A 22,435-nucleotide genomic window follows, 5' to 3' on the forward strand; every position below is an offset into this window, starting at 1 on the left:
GGGCTAGGGAGTTAAGGATTGTTAGGAATCAATGGCTGAGTCTAGTGGTAGAATTTTTAGGGGGTTCCAGTTGGTTAGTTTGAGAGAATCAATGAAAGTACTGGGGTTAAAGTTAGTAAGGTTGCGAGTAGAAATATATTGATGGAAGTGAGTAGTGTAGAAATAGAACCCACAGCTTTCTGTACCAGTGGAAAGTGTACTACATGTTGTGCCAGTGACACTACATCTATTGTTATGGTAAGTTTTCTTACACAACTGTAGTTTTTATTCCACGTTTAAATATTATGAATTACATGACTAATAATATAGCATGTGTGCATGTAATTTGTGCGTCCTTGTTACGGCTGAGACTGAGTAATTTTCATTGGATATGTAACACTTGCTGAGTACCACTTGATTTAAGTTGGAGAGAAACAAATATACTGCTCATTGAATATATTCTGTTTTACGCTCTTTAGTTTCTGCAAACGTACAATCGTAGAAAAGTACAAAAATACATCCTTTTTAGTGTCCAAATCACCCTAGCAACAAAAATAAACAATAATGACGCCATCGTCATGTGAGGTGGGGCTCTGAAGGAGACTCTGGTGCCCCCTGCCCCTTCTTCCAGCTTCACGCTGGCCAACTAAAACACTAAGAAGATTCAGTTGGATTCTGGGACAAGAGAGTGGCGGTGCGGTCCTGGGAAGGAAGTATCACCCGGGTGCTGTCCGTATCCCAAACTGCAGGCCCTGTACTTCTTGAGGTTTTGTCTTTAATCCTATTGGAGGTGGTGAAAGACTAGCATAGCGATAACGGTAAGCTCGTTAGTCGCGTGAGACTGAGTGTAAACAACATGGGAATACTGTCTGTGTGAAACTGAGAGGAATACCTTTTTTGCTTGAGATCCACTCTTTAAACGGTACTCCTTAATTCTAGTTGAGAAAAACGTTCGGGAATTCCATGATGAGTGTTTTAGAAAACATTTTAGCAGGTCCGTTGGGAAGTAACTGGAGATTACTTCACCAACCTACAGTTTAGTTTGCACTGTAGAAATTAAATTTGATCGGCTTGGGCATCTAGTGTTAAGTAGTGTAAAGTGCAGTTTAAATCCTTGCCGGTAAATCCGTTATTTTCTAGAAAATCGCAAGTAGCAAAAGATGTCTGGTACCAATGGCAGGTGTGTAGACAGAAATTTATGTTTAGACCTCCCATCTTTTTGATGCTGTCTTCCACCAGCACCACCTTTCATTTAAGAAACGTGCACTGCACGTCCGCAGTTGTTATCACGGTATTATCAAAGAAGTGCAGCCTTGTTTTAAGCTGTTTATGTCCACAGTCTCTGTGCCTAAGCTTATGCATTTCTAAATTGTTGGGGAAACGTTACTGGAAAATGAAATACCGTACATATGTCAAGTACATACTGAAAATGTATCACGGAAGCCTATGTATATTTTATTAATTTGGTCAGGAGCAAAACAGTAGGGGGAAAAACACAAACACTATGAATTCTGCCTTGGAGGGGCGCGGTATGCCTCGATTTCTTTGGTCAATGATTTTGGATAAGGCCAAAATAATGGGAGGAGGGAGAGTCCCCGCATTTAATTAAGTGTTAATAGTAATTCACTTGAAAGTTAATAGAACAATAGGGTTTGCATCATTTTTTGAACTATAACAAGTATGAAACTCTGATGTCATTATTGGGTGTTAATGAAGAAAACTGGACCTTACCAAAGTCAGGGTCCAGAATCTTGAAAGATGATGTTTCAGGAGGTCTGCTGTCATCCGTACATTTTACTCACTATGTATGAATATTGTTGAATAGGTTTGTAGTCATTCACTTAAAGTTAAAAAAAGAAAATATAGATATCAGTAACAAATAAAAACAACAATTCTAGATCCCCTTCTCCGGGCAGCTTGATTTCTTTTTGCAGCACAATAAAACTTCAAGTTCTTACCTCCCAGCTTCACTCAAGAATTCTGGACAAAGCCAAAAAAAATAATATGGGGAACAAAGGCTCAAGAGCAGGGACAATTTTTAAGTATTACCGTAATTCATGTAAAAAGTTAATAGGAAAGTGGTTTTACAACAATATGCATTTTCTGTGCAGTAAAAAGTATGAAATGTTAATGTTTGGCATTATTGACTGCCTATAATCATCAGTGTTTTACCAAAAACCCCATAAATGTTATGGGAAACTGGGCAAAAATCAGAGACCTTCGGCAAAATTAGAGTAGTTTAGAGGTATGCTTCAGTGTATGTTTAAATTTGTTCAGCTGAAGCTCTGATTTAGAGGTTACCAAGTGGAACGTAGTAGGTTCATAGGTTGGTACTAGCCTATCAGCCCTAGGGCCTATACAAGCCTAGCCATAACAATTCCTGGCTATTTCTTCCCACACTATTTACTTCCCTGGACCCCTGTCTTGCAGGGCGACTGACGTGATCCCCGGGGTGAATTTCCTTTCTCCCATCCAATCGTCAAAGTTCCTTTTGAAGAGGGCCAAAGAGGCACTCTGCTTGACATGTATGGGCAATCTATTCCAGAGTCTGGGGAGTCTCTGGGTCAGGAACATATCCCTCCAGCATGTTTTGTTTATTGTGATGACAAGGTTTAGATCCCTGGAGCGTGTGGCTCTGAGGGATTGGGATTTCTTTGTGTAGCATTTCCAACAGCTCTGGGTTTGACATGGCCTTGTATGTTAAGCAGAGAGCATCTCTGAGTAGATGATATGCGACAAAGTATATCTGGAGTTTTTTAAGGCAGTCAGCATAGGGCATATGCTTTAAGCCTGTGATTCTTTTAGTGAGGTATTTCTGTGGCCTTTCCAGTTATTGCAGATGTCTTAAGAGGTACATACCAAACGGGGCATTGTATTCTATAATGGGTCTAATGAGGGATGAGTGCAGTGGGACAGTGACCTCCTTTTTCTGGTTGAAAAGCCCTTAGTGATGAGGTGTGCTACATAGAAGGATTTCCTGACTGTGGCGATGTGGTTATCGAGTGAGACCACTGTCCATTTGTGTCCCTAAATCTCTTATCACACTTTCGGTGTTTAGTGTGCTGCCACCTATATGGTAATTCATGGGTACATGTTTTTTCCCAAAGGGGATAACTATACATTTCTTGGCATTGAGCTTGAGCCCATGGCTCTGGCACCAAGCATCTGTTTGTGTAAGGCCCTTTCGTAGAGTATCCACATCGTTTGGGGATTCAGTAATGGCTCCCAGTTTGCAGTCATCTGCAAACTTTGTTAGCCAGTGTCCCTTAGTGTTGGCCTGTACTTCAGAGAAGTAGATACCAAACAAGAGCAGTCCCAGGACTGAACCCTGAGGTACTCCACTTGTCACTTGTTTGGAGCTGGATTTGGAGTTAGCTACTTTTACAGTGTGGGTTCTATCAGTAAGCCAGTTAGCACCCCATTGGGTGACGTAGGGATTAATGCCCAGCTTAGTAAGGTTATCTATGATTCCAGAGTGGGGGATGGTATCAAAGGCCTTGGCAAGGTCTAAATAGGCTGTGTGGACCACCTTACCCTTGTCCATGGCTCTGGAGACTGATTCGAAGAAGTCATTCAGGTTCAGGAGACAAGATCAGCCCTTCACGAACCCAAATTGGGTGGGGTCCAGTGTTTGAAGGTTGCCAATGTCTTTGTTTATAAGTTCCATGATAATACGCTCCATGGCCTTGCAGACGGTAGGTTCCTGGATCCAAAGTGGATCTCTCCTTGTGGAGTGGGATAACTGTAGCTCTGCACCACTCAATGGGCACGAAACCTGAGGTGAGGCTATGATTAAACATGACACTTAGGTGAGGTGCCAGTTCATATTGTAGTTCATGTAGTATACAGCCCGGGATGTCATCTGGTCCCATGGATGCTGTATTCTTAGCTTTGGAGAGTGCATTTTTTACCTGTGTGGCCGTTATTACCGGAATTTGGCAATCTTCCGGTATTGAGATGGGCCATTTAAGGGGTGAGAGGGGGGTGAAGTTGGCACTGAATCGATCTGCCAGGATATTGGCAATATCCTTGGGATCAGTATATTTAATGCCATTCTGTTCTTAGCTCAGAGCAGATCTGAGCATTGCCGTTTAGATTCTTGACATAGTTATAGAATGCCTTGTGGTTGTCTTTGGAATCTTTGACAATTTTATTTTCGTAACTAGCTTTGGAGGATTTTATGAGGAATCTCAGTTTCTTACTGAGGCTGGTAAGGGAATTTTTTGCATCCTGGAATTTTCCTCTTTTCTGCAACAGTTTCTTCCTTTTGTTGTAAAGTTTGTTTATGGCAGGGGACCACCAGATTGGCTTCCTTTTTTTGGATGAGAGCATCTTGGTTCTATTTGGGATGGCACAATTCATGCATGAGTGGATGTGCTCTACAGTGCCTTAGTGTAGGATTCAGCAGTTGAACTTTCAGTTTCTGTCAGCATGGGTGCCATGAAGTTTGTCACTTCTGACTTGAGTAGCATGAAGTTGGCTTTGGAGAAGTTTTTTATGGAGGTTTCCTTACTGGGGGTTGGGGGTGGGATATGGATGTTAAGGGTGATTAGCTTATGGTCAGACCTGTCTAACAAGGGGGTGACCATAGGTGTGGAGTATCGATTTCCCATGTTGGTAATGACCAGGTCTAGAATATTGGAACCCCTGGTGGGACTATGGATTAGTTGATCCAGGGCATTGGAATTTATGAATTCCAAGAACCGTTGGGCAAAGGTGTTGGACACAAGTAGTTTTACCAGTTAATGGCAGGGTAGTTAAAATCACCCAGTATTAGGGTGTTTGATTCTATCTTAATATTTTCCAGTATGTTTAGAAAGGTGTAGTGAGAATCTTGGGGCATTTTGTTACTGTAGCTGACAGAGCTGTGAAGCAACTGAGGTAATAACTGTAAGCAGACTCATTATCTCATTGATCATTGGGTTGCTAAGTGACTCTCTTCAAAATAACCACTGATTGAAGTGGTTGTTTTCATTGTGTCATTGATTGTTCCCTTCTATATTTTAAGTAGTTACATTTTTTCTGAAACAGGCTAACACAACAGCAGTTGTTACTTCTGGCATTCGTTGATTAGCAGAAAAGAAATGTAGAAGCTACATCCTATATAGCTAAAAGGGGGAAAACTAAGTGATTGCTATAGTGACCATTGACAACCAGCCGTACTGCCATAATATTCTGACAGCTATGCAACAATATTGGCGAAGTTCATTGTTCACTGTTATTCCCTACTCTTCACTGACCACAACTATCAGTGGTTTACATGAAAATAAAAAAAGGGAAATAGGAAAAATGTGAGTCAAAATCAGGGACGTTTTGGAGAAAGGGGGAGGGCATCTTCTATCTAATTTTTCATTACTTACAAAGGTGTAAAGGCAGGGGTTGAGGGATGTCACTTTCGTATAACTGATATTATGGTTGTTATTTATTTAATTTTTAGGGGGTAAATTTTATGTTATGGATTTTGTAGCAATGAAGTATGTTCGATAGTCTTCAGTGTCACTATTAAACATTGATGAATTGCAAAAGAATGCAACTTCGGTTGGGGTAGCAGCCATAGTTGTTTTGTAGACTAATGAATGTGAGTTTATCTTGGGGGGGGGGTTGGGCTGTGAACACAGTCCAGTGCTACGGATGGCTGTTGAAAAACATTGCAAAGGCTTTGTTGCATTTTGCAGTGTTTGTTGTGGTAGTATGGATTATGAAGAGTTATTTGCTTGTAACAGTAGTAGAGCATTGTTAATCTTAAAAAGTGGGTGTTATGAGGTTGAGGTAGGGCGAAGATGGTGGTTGCTTGTCATAGGTGCAGGTTCAGGGACTGTGACGGTAGCTTGTTAAATAAAGTAATAGCATGGTTGGTGACAGTAGGTGGTGGTATTGCATTTATAGTTGTGGTACAGCATTGCTGATTGTTTTACATTTACGTGTTACCTGTAAGACTGAAGAGAGAGAGTGTGAGAGAATTTAGCATAAAGGCTGACAGGTTTCTAATCATTTATGGTTTTAGTCACCTGTATTAGGTGGGCCCACTTTCTTTTTCGTCAGTCATAATAATGGTCTCCTGTCAGTGCCAGATGTATTCTTCACTTTAGTGAAGTTTGTCTAATGGTAATTCATTTGCACAGATAGTGTTGTTGTACGTTCAGCCTTGCCTTGTTTTGTTTTTTCTTTTTTCATCTGGAGAACTCATGCTAGGGAGGCAGGGGGTTCTGCTCTTGTAACTTTCCTAGTCTTTCTAAAACAGAAATGGTAACTGATAAAATGTTTCTTTTCCCTTGTTATTGTATGTCAGTAATTGGAAGGTGAACAGGGTGAACTGAAGAAGTGTTTGATATTTAAATATCTGTTATAGTAATTTCACCCCCCCCCCCCCCCCGGGTGATGCGTAATAAAATGACATAGAACAGGGTGAACTGAAGAAGTGCTTATGATATTTAAATATTTGTCATAGTAATTTCAACCCCCCCCCCCACCCCCAGTGATGCGTAATAAAATAACATATTATAATGGTCTGTGCATATCAGTTGCATTTCAAAGGCAAAGTAAAGTCATGCTGAAACTGCTGAATTTGTACTATAATCTTTTTTTCTTTTTTCAGTCTGCAGCCATTAATAAACTGTTTGTTGACCTCCTTGTGACAAAGGACTGGTTTTTGAAATCATGTATTTTGATAAACCAACTGCGGTGGTGGTGCTGCGGTAGCGGTGTCGCCTCACAGTAAGACGTGTTCCTGTTCGATTCTCCACTAGAGCGTCTTCTGTGTGGAGACGTGTGAATGAGCGTACTTTCGTTGAAGGTTGTGCGTCAGGGCCGTCAACTTGGCATGTAAAAATCTACTGCCAATCATTAGCGGACCGGAGTTCCTCTGTGGCGGCCCCTAACCGGGAAAAGCCGAAAGACACAACAACAACCAACTTTTGAAAGTATCAGACAGACAAAGTGCATGAATACAAGGATCTTGGGATTACAATCACATCATGTCATGTATGGATCAGCATGAATATAAGGATATTAGGAACAGAGTCACATCTGTGTTTTCATTTGACAGGCATGTTATTATCAGAAGTAAAGTTTTGAGTGCTTGAAACTTGTGTTAAGCTCAGATTTACTGCAAGACAAATACAGTCTGGTAATAGGTTCATAGGGAGGTATTAAGCTATTGGCCCTAGGGCCTATATAAGCCTAGCCAAGAAGGTACCCTGGCTTTCGCCACCCAAGAAAATTATTTTCCTGTGCCACTGTCGAGCAGCGCCACAGAAGTGATCCCCGGGGTGAATTTCGTATTTCCCATTCAATCATCAAGATTTTTCTTGGAGTGCTACTGAGGAGCTTTGTTTGATATAGATAGGTAGTTTGTTCCAGAGTATGGGAAGTCTCTGGGACAGGAATCTATCCCTACAGCATGTTCTGTTTATTGTGGTGACCAGGTTTAGGTCCCTAGAGCGTGTAGCTCAGAGGGATTGGGATTTCTTTGTGGAGCATGTCCAGCAGCTCTGGGTTTGACATAGCTTTGTATGTTAGGCAGAGATCGCCACTGAGTAGGCAATATGCGACAGAGTAAAGCTGGAGATTTTTGAGACGGTCTGCATAGGGATTCTGTTTGAGGCCGATAATCCTCTTTGTGAGGTGTTTCTGCGGTCTTTCCAGTTGTTGTAGATGTCTTGTGAGGTACATACCAAAAGGAGCATTGTAGTCTATAATGGGTCTAATGAGTGACGAGTAGAGGGGAACAATGACCTCTTTTTTCCTGGATGAAGTGTGCCACGTAGAAGGATTTCCTGACTACTGTGGCAATATGATTATCAAAGGAGGGACTACTGTCCACCTGTGTCCCAAGGTCTCTTATCACACTTTCGGTGTTAAGTTTACTACCGCCTATGTGGTAGTTCATGAGTACACCAAAGGGGATGACAATGCACTTTTTGGCATTGAGCTTGAGGCCATGCCTTTGACACCAGGCATCTGTCTCAGTGAGGCCCTTTTGTAGGATGTCCACATTGTTAGGAGTTTCGATTATTGCTCCTAGTTTGCAGTCATCTGCAAACTTCATTAGCCAAAGAACTTCTGTGTTAGCCTGTACTTCAGAGAAGTAGATACCAAACAGGAGAGGACCCAGGACTGAACCCTGTGGTACTCCACTTGTCACTGGTCTGAAGTTGGATTTGGAGTCTGCTACTTTCACAGTGTGGGCTCTGTCAGTGAGCCAGTTGGCAACTGACTTATGACATAGGGATTTATACCTAGTTTAGTGAGTTTATCTATAATTCCAGAGTGGGGGATGGTGTTGAAAGCCTTGGCAAGATCTAGATAGCCTGTGTGAACCACCTTACCCTCGTCTACGGCTTTGGTGACTGCTTCAAAGAAGTCTATCAGGTTTAGGACACATGATCTGCCTTTTACAAACCCGAACTGGGTGGGGTCTGGAGTTTGAAGATTACCAATGTCTTTGTTTATAAGTTCCATGATGATTCCTTCCATGGCCTTGCAGACCAGGCTCGTCAGGCTAATGAGGTGGTAGTTCCCGGGGACCATGGTGGCTCCCCCTTTGTGGAGTGGGATAGACGTCGCTGTGTACCATTCAGTGGGCACAAAGCCTGAGTTGAGGCTATGATTGAACGTGGTACTTAGGTGGGGTGCCAGTTCGCTCTGTAGTTTGTGTAGAATGCAGCCTGGGATGTTGTCAGGTCCTATGGATGCTGTGTTCTTGGCTTTGGAGAATGTGGTTTTTACCTGTGCAGCCATGATTACAGGAACTTTGCATTTTTCCGGTATAGAGATGGGCCCTTTAGGGGGTGAGGGGGGGGGTAAAGTTAGCACTGAACCTATCTGGCAGGATATTGGCAATATCAGTTGGTTCTGTATATTTAGTGCCATTGTGCTGTAACTCAGAGCTGATCTGAGTGTTGCCATTGAGATTCTTGACATAGCTATAGAATGCTTTGTGGTTGTCTTTGGAATCAGTGGCTATTTTGTTTTCGTAACTAGCTTTGGAGGATTTTATTAGGGATCTTAGCTTCTTACTGAAGCTGACCAGGGAGTTCCTCCAATCATAGGATTTTACTCTTTTTTTTTTTTTTTTTAACAGTTTCTTTCTTCTGTTGTAGAGTTTGTTTATGGCAGAGGACCACCAGATTGGCTTCATTTATTTGGAGGATAGCATCTTAGTTCTGTTAGGGATAGCATGATCCATGCACTCATGTAAGTGCTTATAAAGTGGAATTATGTAGGATTCAGCAGTCGTACCTCTATTGTCCGTCTGCATGGGTGTCGTGAAGTTTGCCACTTCTGTCTTAAGAAGCATGAAGTTGGCTTCGGAGAAATTTCTTACGGTAGTTTCCCTAATGGAGTATGGGGATGGGATGTGGATGTCTAGGGTGATTAGCTTGTGGTCAGATCTGACCAATGAGGAATTGACCTTTGGTGTGGAACACCGGTCACCCATGTTGGTAATGTCCTGGTCTAGGATATTGCTGCCCCTGGTGGGGGTGTGGATAAGTTGATCCATGGCATTGGAATTTATGAATTCCAGAAAATGTTGAGCAAAAGAATTGGTACGTGAGAAGTTTTCCCAGTTAATGGTGGGGTACTTGAAATTGCCCGTTATTAGGGTGTTGGGTTGTACCCTAATATTTTCCAGTGTCTCTAGAAATGAGGAGTGGGAATCCTGGGGCATGGAGGATCTGTAGCAAGCTACAATTTAGATTGCGGTCTTGCCCAGAGTTAGTTGCACTTGGATAATCTCGGATGCATTATGCTGAGCAACTAGCCTGGAGGTGTGGGTGTCCTTAGTAAATATGGACACGCCTCTGCCTTTAGTGTTTCGGTCCAGGTTAGGTGGCCGAAAGGTATGGTATGAATTATAGCCTGGTAATGCATTGGTGCTCTCTGGAGCCTTGAACCAGGTCTCTGAAACTGCACAGATGTCGATGTTCTCCATTTTAAGGAGTGCCTCGAGTGAGTGCATTTTGAGGTTTAGACTTGTAGCATTACCCTCAGATTTTGCTTGCCTGTACCTGTTACGGTGGTGTATTTTGTCATTTGAACCTTGCCTAAAAAAGGCACTATAGGGGTGGCAAGAGCCTTAGCCAGTATCCTGAATCCCAAGGGTGACAGGTGCAGGCCATCTCTGGCAAAACATCGTGGTCTGTTGATCATGTCATCCCAGGCAGACAGATGCTGGATCCCCTTAGAATGACAGTTGTTGAAGTCAATCATTTTGTCCTTGTACTTTGGTATCATTCTGGGTGATGGCAGGATGTTACTCAGGGCTAGGGTCATACCTGCCTGGGCTACAAGATCGGAGAGCTCCTCTACGTCTCTCTTCATGTAGTCCAGGGAGGTACATCTGAGGTCATTCACACCAACATGGACAATGACAGACTCATATTTGTACTTGTGGAGTGACCTGAGTGCATGCTTTATGTGGTGGATCCTGGCACCTGACAGGCAGCTGACAGTAACTTTCTCCTTGTTTAGCCTGGTGAGTGGAATATCAGTGTGCCTGACTATAATATATAGAGTCACCTATGACTAGAGTGTTGGGTACACTGTTATGCCTTATGGGCTGTGGTTGAGTGGCACACTGAGTTTGTGGGCTATGTGTCATTTGGGTTGTGTTGGGGGGTGGAGGTTGCGTGCGTTTCTGCTTTGGTGGACTCTGTTGCTTGGGCAGATTTTTATTGAGAGCCTCCGCGAATATAGGTGTGTGTTTGTATTTCTGTGTGTGTGTTTTGGTGGTGTAAGATTTGAGGGACTATGTGATGAGTGTGGTATGGTGCAAGTGTTTACCTTCTCCTCTTGAGTGTCTAGTCCAGTCTTGGGTGAAGAGAGCTTTGCTTCCAGTTTGGCTATATAAGTACATCTCTTACAGGTTGTAGTGTTGGGTGGTAGGAGGAGAGGATTGTCTGTGTACATGAGGCAATTGCTGCATTGCCCCAAGATGCCCAGATTAATCAGGTAGGCAGGAGAAAGCACTGGGAGCTGACCCAGACATGCCTGGATAGGTGCTTATTTATTAAGTACTAAAAACTGTTTTCCTCTAGATAAGTGAGGAAAGTTGAATGTTGTAGTAATTAGTAGCTTATTTATTGCTTACGAGTTCTGAACAGGTGCTGAGTTCAAAGAAACAGATTTGAGTGCTAAAACTGAAAAACTGACTAGCTCTAAAGGAAAATTTGAAGAGCAGATTTTATGGCGCCAGGAATAGTTTAACCCTAACTAAGTGGCGATGCATAAAGTGTATTTATTTTTTAATAACAGTAGCAAATGAGCAAACTGATTTAAACCAATTAATCAATAAGAGCTAAAAATTGAGCCCCGTTCCAGCAGTCTTCGATCAGACAAGTTGTAACTGCACACAGCTGCCACTAGAGTGCAGGGGAACCTTCTCCAAAAAAAGATGGCTTGGATTAGTGCTCAAGTTATACAAACAAAGCCAATGGCTTGGATTAGTGCTCAAGTTATACAAACAAAGTCAGATTCAGCAGGTCTGAATCTAATCTATGCTACAGCAAACAAGGCGTACCAATTTCAAAAAGAAACCATTCAAATAAGCAGGCACAATAAGCCTCTAACCAGAAACTCCCAGCTCAGAAGGGTAGAATCTACCCTCTCCTCCCACAAGAGTGTAGACCACACCTTCTTAATGTAAAATAACTGGCCCAAAGCCCAAGTGCTTAAACCAGAACTGATACACGTTTAGAATAACAGACATAATCAGCAACTCCCAACTTAGAAGGATGTAAGCTACCTGTCCTGCCACAACAGTGCAGACTACAAACCTTCTTAATGTAAAACAACTGGTCTGAGGCACAAGTGCGTAAACCAAAAAGTGTAGAATAACAGTTATAATTTAATCAGGCTACTAACAAGCAGTAATAAATGCAGCGGAATAAATGCAATTAAGTACTTTTAAGAACAGGCAGCAAAAGCAAAATAAAGTAGGAAGAAACAGATACAGTAAACGCAGATGAATAAAGTGCAATTTTTTCTATATAACAATAGAAAACGAGCAAATTGATTTAAACAAATTACCCAGTTAACCAGCAAAAAGCTCAAAACTGAGCCCTGTTCCAGCAGTCTTTAATCGGGTGCCAGGATCCGCCACATAACGCATGCACTCAGATCACTCCACAACAAGTACAAATAAGACTCTGTCATTGTCCATGTTGGAGTGAATGACTTGAGACGTACCTCCCTGGACTACATGAAAAGAGACCTGGAAGAGCTCTCAGATCATTTGGCCCAGGCAGGTATGACCCTAGCCCTGAGTAGCATCCTGCCTTCGTCCAGAATGATACCACAATATAAGGACAAAATGATTGACTTCAACAATTGGCTAAGCTTCTGGTGTCATTCAAAGGGGATCCAGTATCTGTCTGCCTGGGATGACATGATCGACAGTCCACGATGCTTTGCCAGAGATGGCCTTCACCTGTCGCCCCTGGGATTCAGGTTACTGGTTAAGGCTCTTGCCACCCCTATAGTGCCTTTTTTAGGCAAAGTTCAAAGAACAAAACCACCACTGTAACCGGTACAAGCATGCAAAATCTGAAGGTAATGCTACTCTATGCTAGAAGTCTAAACCTCAAAATGCACACTCTCGAGGCCCTGCTAAAAATGGAGAATATCGATTTTTGTGCAGTAACTGAGACCTGGTTCAAGGCTCCAGAGAGCACCCCTGCAGTACCAGGCTACAACTCTTACCACACTTTTCTGCCACCAAACCAGGATCGAAACACTAAAGGTGGAGGAGTGTCCATATTCACCAAGGATATTCACACCACCAGGCTAGTTGCCCAACACAATCCGTCTGAAATTCTCCAGGTGCAACTATAACACTAGGTAAGACTGCAATCCAAATTTTAGCTTGTTTCAGATCCCCCACCATGCCCTGAGATTCTCACTACACCTTTCTAAACATACTGGAAAATATTAAGATACAACCAAACACCCTAATACTGGGTGATTTCAACTACCCTGCCATTAACTGGGAAAACTACTCGTGTGCCAACACCTTTGCCCACCGGTTCTTGGAATTCATAAATTCCAATGCCCTGGATCAACTAATCCATTGTCCCACCAGGGGCTCCAATATTCTAGACCTGGTCATTACCAACATGGGAAATCGATGCTTCCCACCTATGGTCACCCCTTTGTTGGTCAGGTCAGACCATAAGCTAATCACCCTTAACATCCACATCCCACCCCCACTCCCCAGTAAGGAAACCTCCAATTAAAAACTTCTCCAAAGCCAACTTCATGCTACTAAGTGACAAACTTCATGACACCCATGCAGACGGGAACTGAAAGTTCATCTGGTGAGTCCTTCACCAAGGCACTGTACGAGCACATCCACTTATGCATGAATAGTGCCATCCCAAATAGAACCAAGATGCTCTCCTCCAAAAAAAGGAAGCCAATCTGGTGGTCCCCTACCAAAAACAAACTTTACAACAAAAGGAAGAAACTGTTGCAGAAAAGAGGAAAATCCCATGATGCAAAAAATTCCCTTACCAGCCTCAGTAAGAAGCTGAGATCCCTCGTAAAATCCTCCAAAGCTAGTTACGGAAATAAAATAGCCAAAGATTCCAAAGACAAACACAAAGCATTATATAACTATGTCAAGAATCTAAATGGCAATGCTCAGATCTGCTCTGAGCTACAACAGAATGGCATTAAATATACTGATCCCAAGGATATTGCCAATATCCTGGCAGATCGATTCAGTGCCAATTCACCCCCTAAACGGCCCATCTCAATACTGGAAGATTGCCAAATTCTGGTAATAATCGGCACACAGGTAAAAAAAACACACTCTCCAAAGCTAAGAATACAGCATCCATGAGACCAGATGACATCCTGGGCTGTGTACTACATGAACTACAAAATGAACTGGCACCTCACCTAAGTGTCATGTTTAATCATACCCTCACCTCAGGCTTCATGCCCACTGAGTGGCGCACAGCTACAGTTATCCCACTCTGTAATGGGAGATCCACCTTGGATCACGGGAACTACCGCCCCGTCTGACGAGCCTGATCTGCAAGGCCATGGAACATATTATCATGGAACTTATAAACAAAGACACTGGCAACCTTCAAACACTGGACCCTACCCAGTTTGGGTTCGTGAAGGGCCGATCTTGTCTCCTGAACATGATTGACTTCTTCGAATCAGTCTCCAGAGCTGTGGATGAGGGTAAGGCAGTCCACACAGCCTATCTGGACCTCGCCAAGGCCTTTGACACCATCCCCCACTCTGGAATCATAGATAAACTTACTAAGCTGGGCATTAATCCCTACATCACTCGATGGGTTGCTAACTGGCTTACTGACAGAACCCGCACTGTAAATGTAGCTGACTCCAAATCCAGCTCCAGACAAGTGGAGTACCTCAGGGTTCAGTCCTGGGACCGCTCTTGTTTGGCATCTACTTCTCTGAAGTACAGGCCAACACTAAGGGACTCTGGCTAACAAAGTTTGCAGATGACTGCAAACTGGGATCCATTATTGAATCCCCAAGTGATGTGGATACTCTACAAAAGGGCCTTACAGAAACAAATGCTTGGTGCCAGAGCCATGGGCTCAAGCTCAGTGCCAAGAAATGTATAGTTATCCCCTTTGGGAAAAAATATGTACCCATGAATTACCACATAGGTGGCAGTACACTAAACACTGAAAGTGTGATGGGGACACAGGTGGACAGTGGTCTCACCTTTAGTAACCACATCGCCACAACAGGAAATCCTTCTATGTGGCACACCTCATCACTAAGCGCTTTTCATCCAGAAAAAAGATGTCATTGTTCCACTGTACTCATCCCTCATTAGACCCTTTATAGAATACAACGCCTCATTTGGTATGTACCTCTCAAGACATCTCCAGCAACTGGAAAGGCTGCAGATATACCTCACTAAAAGAATTACAGGCCTAAAGCAGATGCCCTATGCTGACCTCCTTAAAAAAAACTCCAGCTATCCTCTGTTGCATATCGTCTACTCTGAGGCGATCTCTGCTTAACATACAAGGCCATGTCAAACCCAGAGCTGTTGGACATGCTACACTTAAAGGAATCCCAATCCCTCAGAGCCACACGCTCCAGGGATTTAAACCTTATGAGAATAAACAAAACATGCTGGAGGGATAGGTTGACTTTTGATCCCTTTTAAATGGAAGCTGTACTTTACCACTTTTCATGGTAAAAAGTTCTTAAAACTAATTTTAACTAATTTTCCCTGTGGTAAAAGTTGTGCTGTTGTACTTTTCTTGGCTGGCATAAGTGTTAAAGTGCTATTTACTCTGTTTTTAATTGGGAAAAGGTTAATTTGTTTTTTTACATCTTGCATGTTTTACCGATTATTGCTACTGCTAGGCTTCCTGGGAATCGGGCACCTTTTTTCAGCATAAATATGAAACAGCCTACTGGTTTCTCAGTTCCTCCTTCTTCCAGCTGCAAAAAGAAGAAAGTTGTTAAACAGTCTTTGCTACCAGCAGGCTGCTAAACTGCCACAGCCAGAGGTTGGTGACTTTGCTGTGGTCAAAGCTGGTTCCTGTAACCACGCATCTTTTTCCTTGTTTCTTGCTGGTGTAGTCCCTGCAGCCAGCATGACTGGAAGTTAGACACCTCCTCTGTGGTGGTGGGCAAAAGTGAGCCACTTGTCAGTCTTTCACACCGAAGGTTATGTAATGCTGGGTTATCACTCAAAAAAATGAAAAGGGTAATGTGGCTGTTGAAAAGTTTGCACTTCACCGCTACTATATCATGTTGCTTTGTATAAGTCGCAATCTGCGTAATGCACGTTCTGTTTTATCCTGGCAACAAATGCCATCAAGGAAAGACTCTCACTGAAGACATAAATAAAAGAAAATGGTTGGGAGGGAAGTAGTACAAATAGTTAAACCAACTGCCTACTACTTTAGAGTTACAACAAGCCCTGTGATCGCATTAGAGATATATGCAGAATAAGTCACACAATGCCATTCCTTGATCCTTTTAATTTTTGCATGTCTCCCTGCTGAAAGTGTGGTTTGTAAAACAGAAGTGAGGCCAACAGGGCAAAAAAATAAAATAAAAAAGGATACAAACCTGTGCAGTTTCTTCAAAAAGCTGGAGAGAGAGTTCAGAGGTGTGTTGCCCACTTCTCTGTTACTCGCAATGTGGAACTAGTTAACGTTACTGAAGCAAAAGGTGTACCTGCAGTGATTAGTAGACAGTGTTGGGCCACTTCTGTACATTAAGCACAATGTTTCTTACTTTTACTACCTCTTTCTAACTTTCTTGGCGATATACAGTTCCATTGCTTTTCAGAATATTTGTCAGCATGACTGCGCCTTGGAAAACAGCCGTTTGTCATGCTGCAAATGTGATTGCGATAATACATAAGTACCGAGATTTTTCCTGGAAAAATGGGTCTGTTTCTTCAGACATTCCTGTTAAATGGAAACAAAAACTTAAACATATATCTTCTCCTGTCTCAGATGCCGTAGACAGGAGTGATTTAGTGGGCTTGGCTCAAGGTTTAATTCAGGCCCTTGACACTTTCTTTATGGCTGTAAAAAGGATTGTTTATTTTCTTAAAATGATTATGAACGGAGAGATTGTGTTGTCTCTACAGATTTCAGATTGAGGAGTGTGGTTTGGCCAGTCCCTTTGAAGGATTTTCTTTTTCTGAAACTAATTCCAGAATTAATTAGGTTTTTCAGTGGGAAAACAGTGATGTTTGTCAGTTCTTAAGGAAGTAGTATGGTTTACACAACTGAAATTTCCAGAATCTACTCCTATTCCTACTGTTGTTTTGCTTTGGAGGATGTTTTTGTCGGAACCTGCAACTTTCCTGACAGCCAGCCTTCTACCAGCAAGAAAGCACTCTGTATAAAGTTCCTCACTCTTTTTAAGTTTTTATATGCTCATCTCCGATCAGATATGACCGCTGTTGCCTTAGTGAATCCAACTTTTGCTAAACATTTGGTTAATTCTAATGCTTCTGACATGGATGGGAAGGCTTTTGATAGATTTGGAAAAAACGTTTTCAACACTCGTTTTTAAAATTCTCAGCTGTCAAGCTCATATCTTGAAGTTTATGCTTGCCTGTTGTAAGAATGTGAGGAACATTTCGGTATCTGTTTCCTGCTGTGAGGAGATGTCTGCTTTGTGTAACTTTTATGTGTCAAGTGACTACCCACTTTTTAAAATGTGCATATGACTGTGCTGATGCCATTTCCAGAGCTGCTGCCACTGGAAATGTTATGAGGAGTTTTGCCTGGCTGTGTTGTCAAAGCCTTCCAGAGGATGTTGAAAATGAGACCTATTGTTTGGGCCTTCTGCTGCAGAAGTGTGATGAGAGGGGAAAAATGATTCAATGGATCCCTCAGATTTTTCAGCCCTCCTTCTCCAAGTTTGGCAAATGATTCAGTGCTCCCTCTACAACCTTCTTTAATAAACAAAATAAACAGACCCAGCAAGCTGCTAGTAAGTGAATTTTTAAAAAGCAGTGTCAGGGAGGTGACAAAAAGCAGAATCTGCTCCAGAGCAAAGGATAGTCAGATAAGTTTGAATAATTATGTAAATGACCCTCTGGCAGTCTCTTAATTCTTCCAGAAAGTCTGAACATCAATTTCTCTGTTTGGGAACAGCTAGTTTCAGACAGATGGGTTCTGACAGTAATCTGTCATGGTTACAAATGACTATGGGAGTCTCTGTCTCACCATTTCGGGGGATTACTTCTCACCCACTAGACCTTTTTTTCCCCTCTTGTCATTGTGATAGAAGCTGTCCTTCTTCCTCAGATAGGGTAAAGGTTTTACTCAAGGATGTTTCTGATGCCAAAGAAAGAATTTTGTCAGAAGCCAGTTCTGTATCTTTCCTTTTTGAACCTAATGGTGCAGAAGTTCAAAGTGTTAAAGTTTCACTTCACAACTTTATCCTTTATTTCCCATTTGAGTTTTTTAATGACCTTAGATTTTAAAGATGTATATCATCACATTTATATAGATCCAGATTTCAGAAGCTTGTAGGGATTTCTGTGTTTGGATCACATAATCAGTTCTGTGCATTACCCTTTAGTCTACCTACTGCTCCAAGAGTATTCAGAGTGTCTAGTTCCTGTGATAGCTTACTGCAAACTGAAAAGTGTTAACATGTTTATTTAGATGACTTATTTTTGCTGAGTCCTTTTCAAAGTGTCAAGAACCTTTTATTTGGGTAAGAAACCACCTACACAGCTGGGATTCCAAGAATACATACAGAAGTCTTGTCTGATTCATTCTCACATGATTGTTTTCCTGTGGTGTCTTATGGACACCTCAGTTCAGATGTTTTTCCATAGAAAAATAGACCTGTATTTAAATCTATTCCAGAGTTTTTTCCCCACTCAGACTCCTATCTCAGCATGGGAATTCTTCAGGATTCTGTGATTCCTGGATCCTGTGATACTCATGACACCTCTTTCAAGACTCTATATAAATTTAGTGGTACCCGAAATCTTTATGGTCACAATATCAACATCCCCTGACATTTCAGTTTCCAGTTTTGGGGTTTGTGAAAGGGAGATTTTGTAGCAGAGACTCCATATTTCTCAGAATCCAGGTCTCATATTCTCCTTTCCTGCTCCAGCATGTGCAGTCATAACAGCCTCCTCAGATTTTGCTTGGGGATAAAAGTGCAGGGGCTTTCAAACAAAAAAGCCAGACCATAGCTCATACACATAGAAGACATGTTAACTCCTATAACTGCCCTCAACCCTGTCAGTCATCTGTGGTACCTGGGACGTCAAGTCTTTACAGGCAACACCACAGTGATGTGGTATATAAGCAAGGGAGAACCAGATCTTAGCATTTGTGCAGTCTAGTCATGGTAGCCTGGGGTTTATCTTTTCCAGGAAAGTCTCACTTTAAAGGTATCTTACAGATTGTCTGAGCAAATTTGTATTCAGACAAGCTAAGCAAGACCAGGGCAGACCCTCACAGATGGAAACTGAATCAGAGGATCTTCCGAGATTTGATCCAGCTTCGGAGAATACTTCCGTTATATCTTTTTGCATCCACTCACAACAGTCAGTTGACAAACTTATGATCCAGAACTCTACAATAAGGCATGGAAGACACACACTTTTTTGGGTAGGAGTGTTCATGTCTGCTTTCCACCATTTCCACTAATTTCCAGGATCATTCTAAAGGTTCAGAAGGATTCCCCAAAGGTCATTGTGATGACTCCCTTCTGGCCCAGGCAACAGCACGTCTCCGTTTTGGAAATGGACAGAGGGCGTTATCACAAGCTGTCTCACAGAATGGATTTGCTCACAGAAAGCCAGAGGTGTGTGATACATCCTGACCCTAAACTATTACAGCTGACTGCTTGAATGATAGAATTTTTATTCCTTTTAGGCACCTTTTATTCTGAGGACACGCAGCAAGTATAAAAGGAGGCAAGAAAATCTGCTACATAAAAATACATATTAGTAAATTGGAAAAATTTTTTTTAGTTGGTGCCATTAAAAGAAATAGCACCCATTCAGGGCTAGTGCTTTCTCTGGTTCTATGTTATTTGTGTATGTTATTATCCAGTGGCCTGTCTTATTCTTCAATTAAGATTCATTTGTCAGTTGTTTCAGCATGTCTGCCCATGAATCCCCGTCTTTCAGGGCAGTCTTGTGAGAAGATTTTTGATAGGAGTGTTTATACAAAGCCTCCTAGAAGATGTGTGACTCCTCCTTATAATCTTAATTTTGTGTTAGAAATCCTGACTCTTGCTCCATTTGAACCAGCTCATGAGGTTCTCATGGTTGGTTGAGCCTTATCTCATTTTCTACAAAGACAGGATTTTTTTAAGAACCAATCCTTCATTTAAGTCTAAAGTGGTGTCCAAGTTTAATTTAGGCTAAGCTATCCATCCCCCTGTCTTCTTTCCAGAATCTAAAAATGAGGGAGAAAGGGTACTCCATACTGAAAGGGTACTCCATACTTTGGATGTCTACAGTCAACTTCGGTATTATCGTTCCAGAACAAAATCTTTCAGAACTTCTATCAGTTCATTTTTTTTAAAAAGTAAGAACAAAAAGGACAATCTGTGCCAAATTTGAGACTCATCATTTGTGACTTTTTGAAAAGAGTTGGATTCTAGAAGCAGCAACTTCTTCCTCTTTGCATACTTCTTCAAAGCACTATAAACTAAATTCCTTCTCCAGGTGCAGGACTGGCTTTGCTAGGACCATTCTCCATGATCTCTTGGTCTCTCATCTTTCTTGCTCCCAATCACATTAAGCTATAGTAATCTGCTCTTAAAACATATGTTACTGCAACAGTGATCTTTATGAAGAAAACAGTACTTTTGTCTAAGTTTACCATAACAGTAGGTGTTCGAATGATCACTGCTGTAGAGGCCTCTCCATCCGTCACTCTCCTAATTTTTTTGTATGTTTTTTTTTTTTTTGTTATACCAGGGTGTGGACATTTAGTATTGTTTTCCTAACATTGTCCTTGTTAGTTGGGCTTCAGCCTTTCTCCTATCTCTCGCTCTCTTTTTCTCTCTGTGTTGGCATGAAAGCTCGGAAGGGTTTGCCACTCATACCTGTCTTTTAGTTAGCTCATCTCAAGTTGATGGTTTGGGCATGTGGAAGCTTTGGAAGCTGGCCAGATGTTATATCTTTAGCAAGATTAAACAATATAGCTCAGGCTACTGCAGCAGTAATCTTTCAAAAAGCTACTGTTATGGTAAGTTTACTTATACAACTGTTCTTTTTCCAACTCCTAAACCTAAGTATGAGAAACAGCAGATATTGAATCTTATAACTTTATAATCCGCTGCATGAAACAGTCCAGAATTTGCAGGATACACAAAAGGTATATGGTAACATCAAAAAGATAGATTAAAAAGTGTTTGAATCACTTTAAGGAAGTTTATGATTGTCAATGCTCCATAACTCGGCAAAAAATTATCTAAGATAGTAATTAGATTTGTGCTGAGAAACATTGTAGCATAGTAAAAAGGTAGGTTAACTTGTGTAAAAAGTGGTTTTGTTGGAATTTTGTAAGTCAACCTTACCATACCAGTATGTGACATTTTTACTTGAGTTGAGTGGGACACTGCTTTATGTACTGGAAGAAAGGTTTTTGAGTTCTTTTAATATTCTTATCATTTCTGGGAAAAGGTTGCCTGTGTTACCTGTGAGAAAGTGTACATCCTGAGCACAGAGTATTTGTGGGTATTCATTGTGGTTTTTGATAGACTGAGTTAAGGAGGCTGTGTTGATTTGTACTCTAAACTCTTTTGTTAGGCAATTTGTTGGTTAACTTATCCAGGAAGCCTGTTTTGTGGCTGTTTATATAGCGTAATACTAAGAATGTTATTTATTTTGGAATGTTAACTAGATCAGTAACCTTTTGTCTAGAGTAAAATTCACATTTTTGCTTTACAGAGGGGATGGAGGTGCTCTAGAAGAGGGTCATTGAGTGTTTAAAACAATGTTCATTTGAAAAGGATTAAATGGTTTAAGGTTTGTGAGATGGGCTTGGATTACTGTTGGAAGATGGTTATCTGTAGGCAGTTCAGCACCTGTACTGGGGAGACCGTTTTGTTTTTGGTTGACTGAAACGGAGGCCATTTACAGACTAGTATTACGAATGTTGTTAATATGAGGAAATTGTTTGTGTAAAAGTAGATGGAATATAATACTGTGTTTAGTGAGAATTTTGTGGGATCTATTTAGGACCATTTGATTGTGGTTTGCCAGAATTTTTTTTTTCTCACAGTGATATGAAGGTATCACTGTTAATTTTCTAAAATGGTTGTTAGGTAAGTAAATATGCTGGGAATTGTATACTAAGGCAGAGGGCTGCAAATGCGTGTTTATCAGGAAGTTTACATACCTAGGAGAGAGAGCTCTATCCAATTATTTAGTCCTGATATATTGATGCTACAGACGAAAGTAAAAAAAATAATATAATTTAACTCCCAAGTTTCTTGTATGTTGTACACTGAAGATGGAGCTCCAAAGTTCTTTAACTTTTAATGTAGAAAATTTAGTTTCTGTAACTCTTTCTTGGATGCGTAGATTAAAAAGTTCCCTGTGCATACGGCACATGATTTTTAAGATTCAGGAGGCTACTACAAGCCATCCAGCTCCCAGAAGCCATTTCTAAACTACTTGTCTTGGTGAGAGTTGAGGTAGTATCAAGCTGAATAGGGCAGACCAGAGTTTCATTTGTCCCCCAACAGACTCGGCTCAGCTTTTGGGATCCCTAGGCATTCCCTGGTAGAGTAAGCAATACAGTCTGTGCAGCTCCTCCTTGGTGTCTCCTGATTTTGGGAAGTGACTTTTATGACTCCTGTGGAGGTACCCAGAACACATGCAGTGCATCTGCCTCCTCCTTGTTCCAGAGGTAACACTGTCCTCTGCTATACAGCCTTTTAGGGTCTAAATACCACTTCTGCAGTAAACTGATCTGGGTATTCTGTAGTAGCC

The 22,435-nt window shown here is 41.6% G+C and overlaps 1 protein-coding gene across 1 annotated transcript in view; it reads left to right on the forward strand.

Annotated features, from left to right (window-relative positions):
- The first annotated feature begins 578 nt into the window (after positions 1 to 578).
- The window catches only part of AP1S2 (adaptor related protein complex 1 subunit sigma 2), a 668,868-nt gene continuing 647,011 nt past the window's right edge, over positions 579 to 22,435 (forward strand). Inside the window, exon 1 of the mRNA XM_044073069.1 lies at positions 579 to 797. The gene's annotated coding sequence lies outside the window, so the exon portion shown is untranslated. The remainder of the gene's footprint in view (positions 798 to 22,435) is intronic.

The sequence above is a fragment of the Protopterus annectens genome, chromosome 5.part1 (assembly GCF_019279795.1).
Source record: "Protopterus annectens isolate FY-2018-M chromosome 5.part1, PAN1.0, whole genome shotgun sequence".
Taxonomy (NCBI): domain Eukaryota; kingdom Metazoa; phylum Chordata; order Ceratodontiformes; family Protopteridae; genus Protopterus; species Protopterus annectens.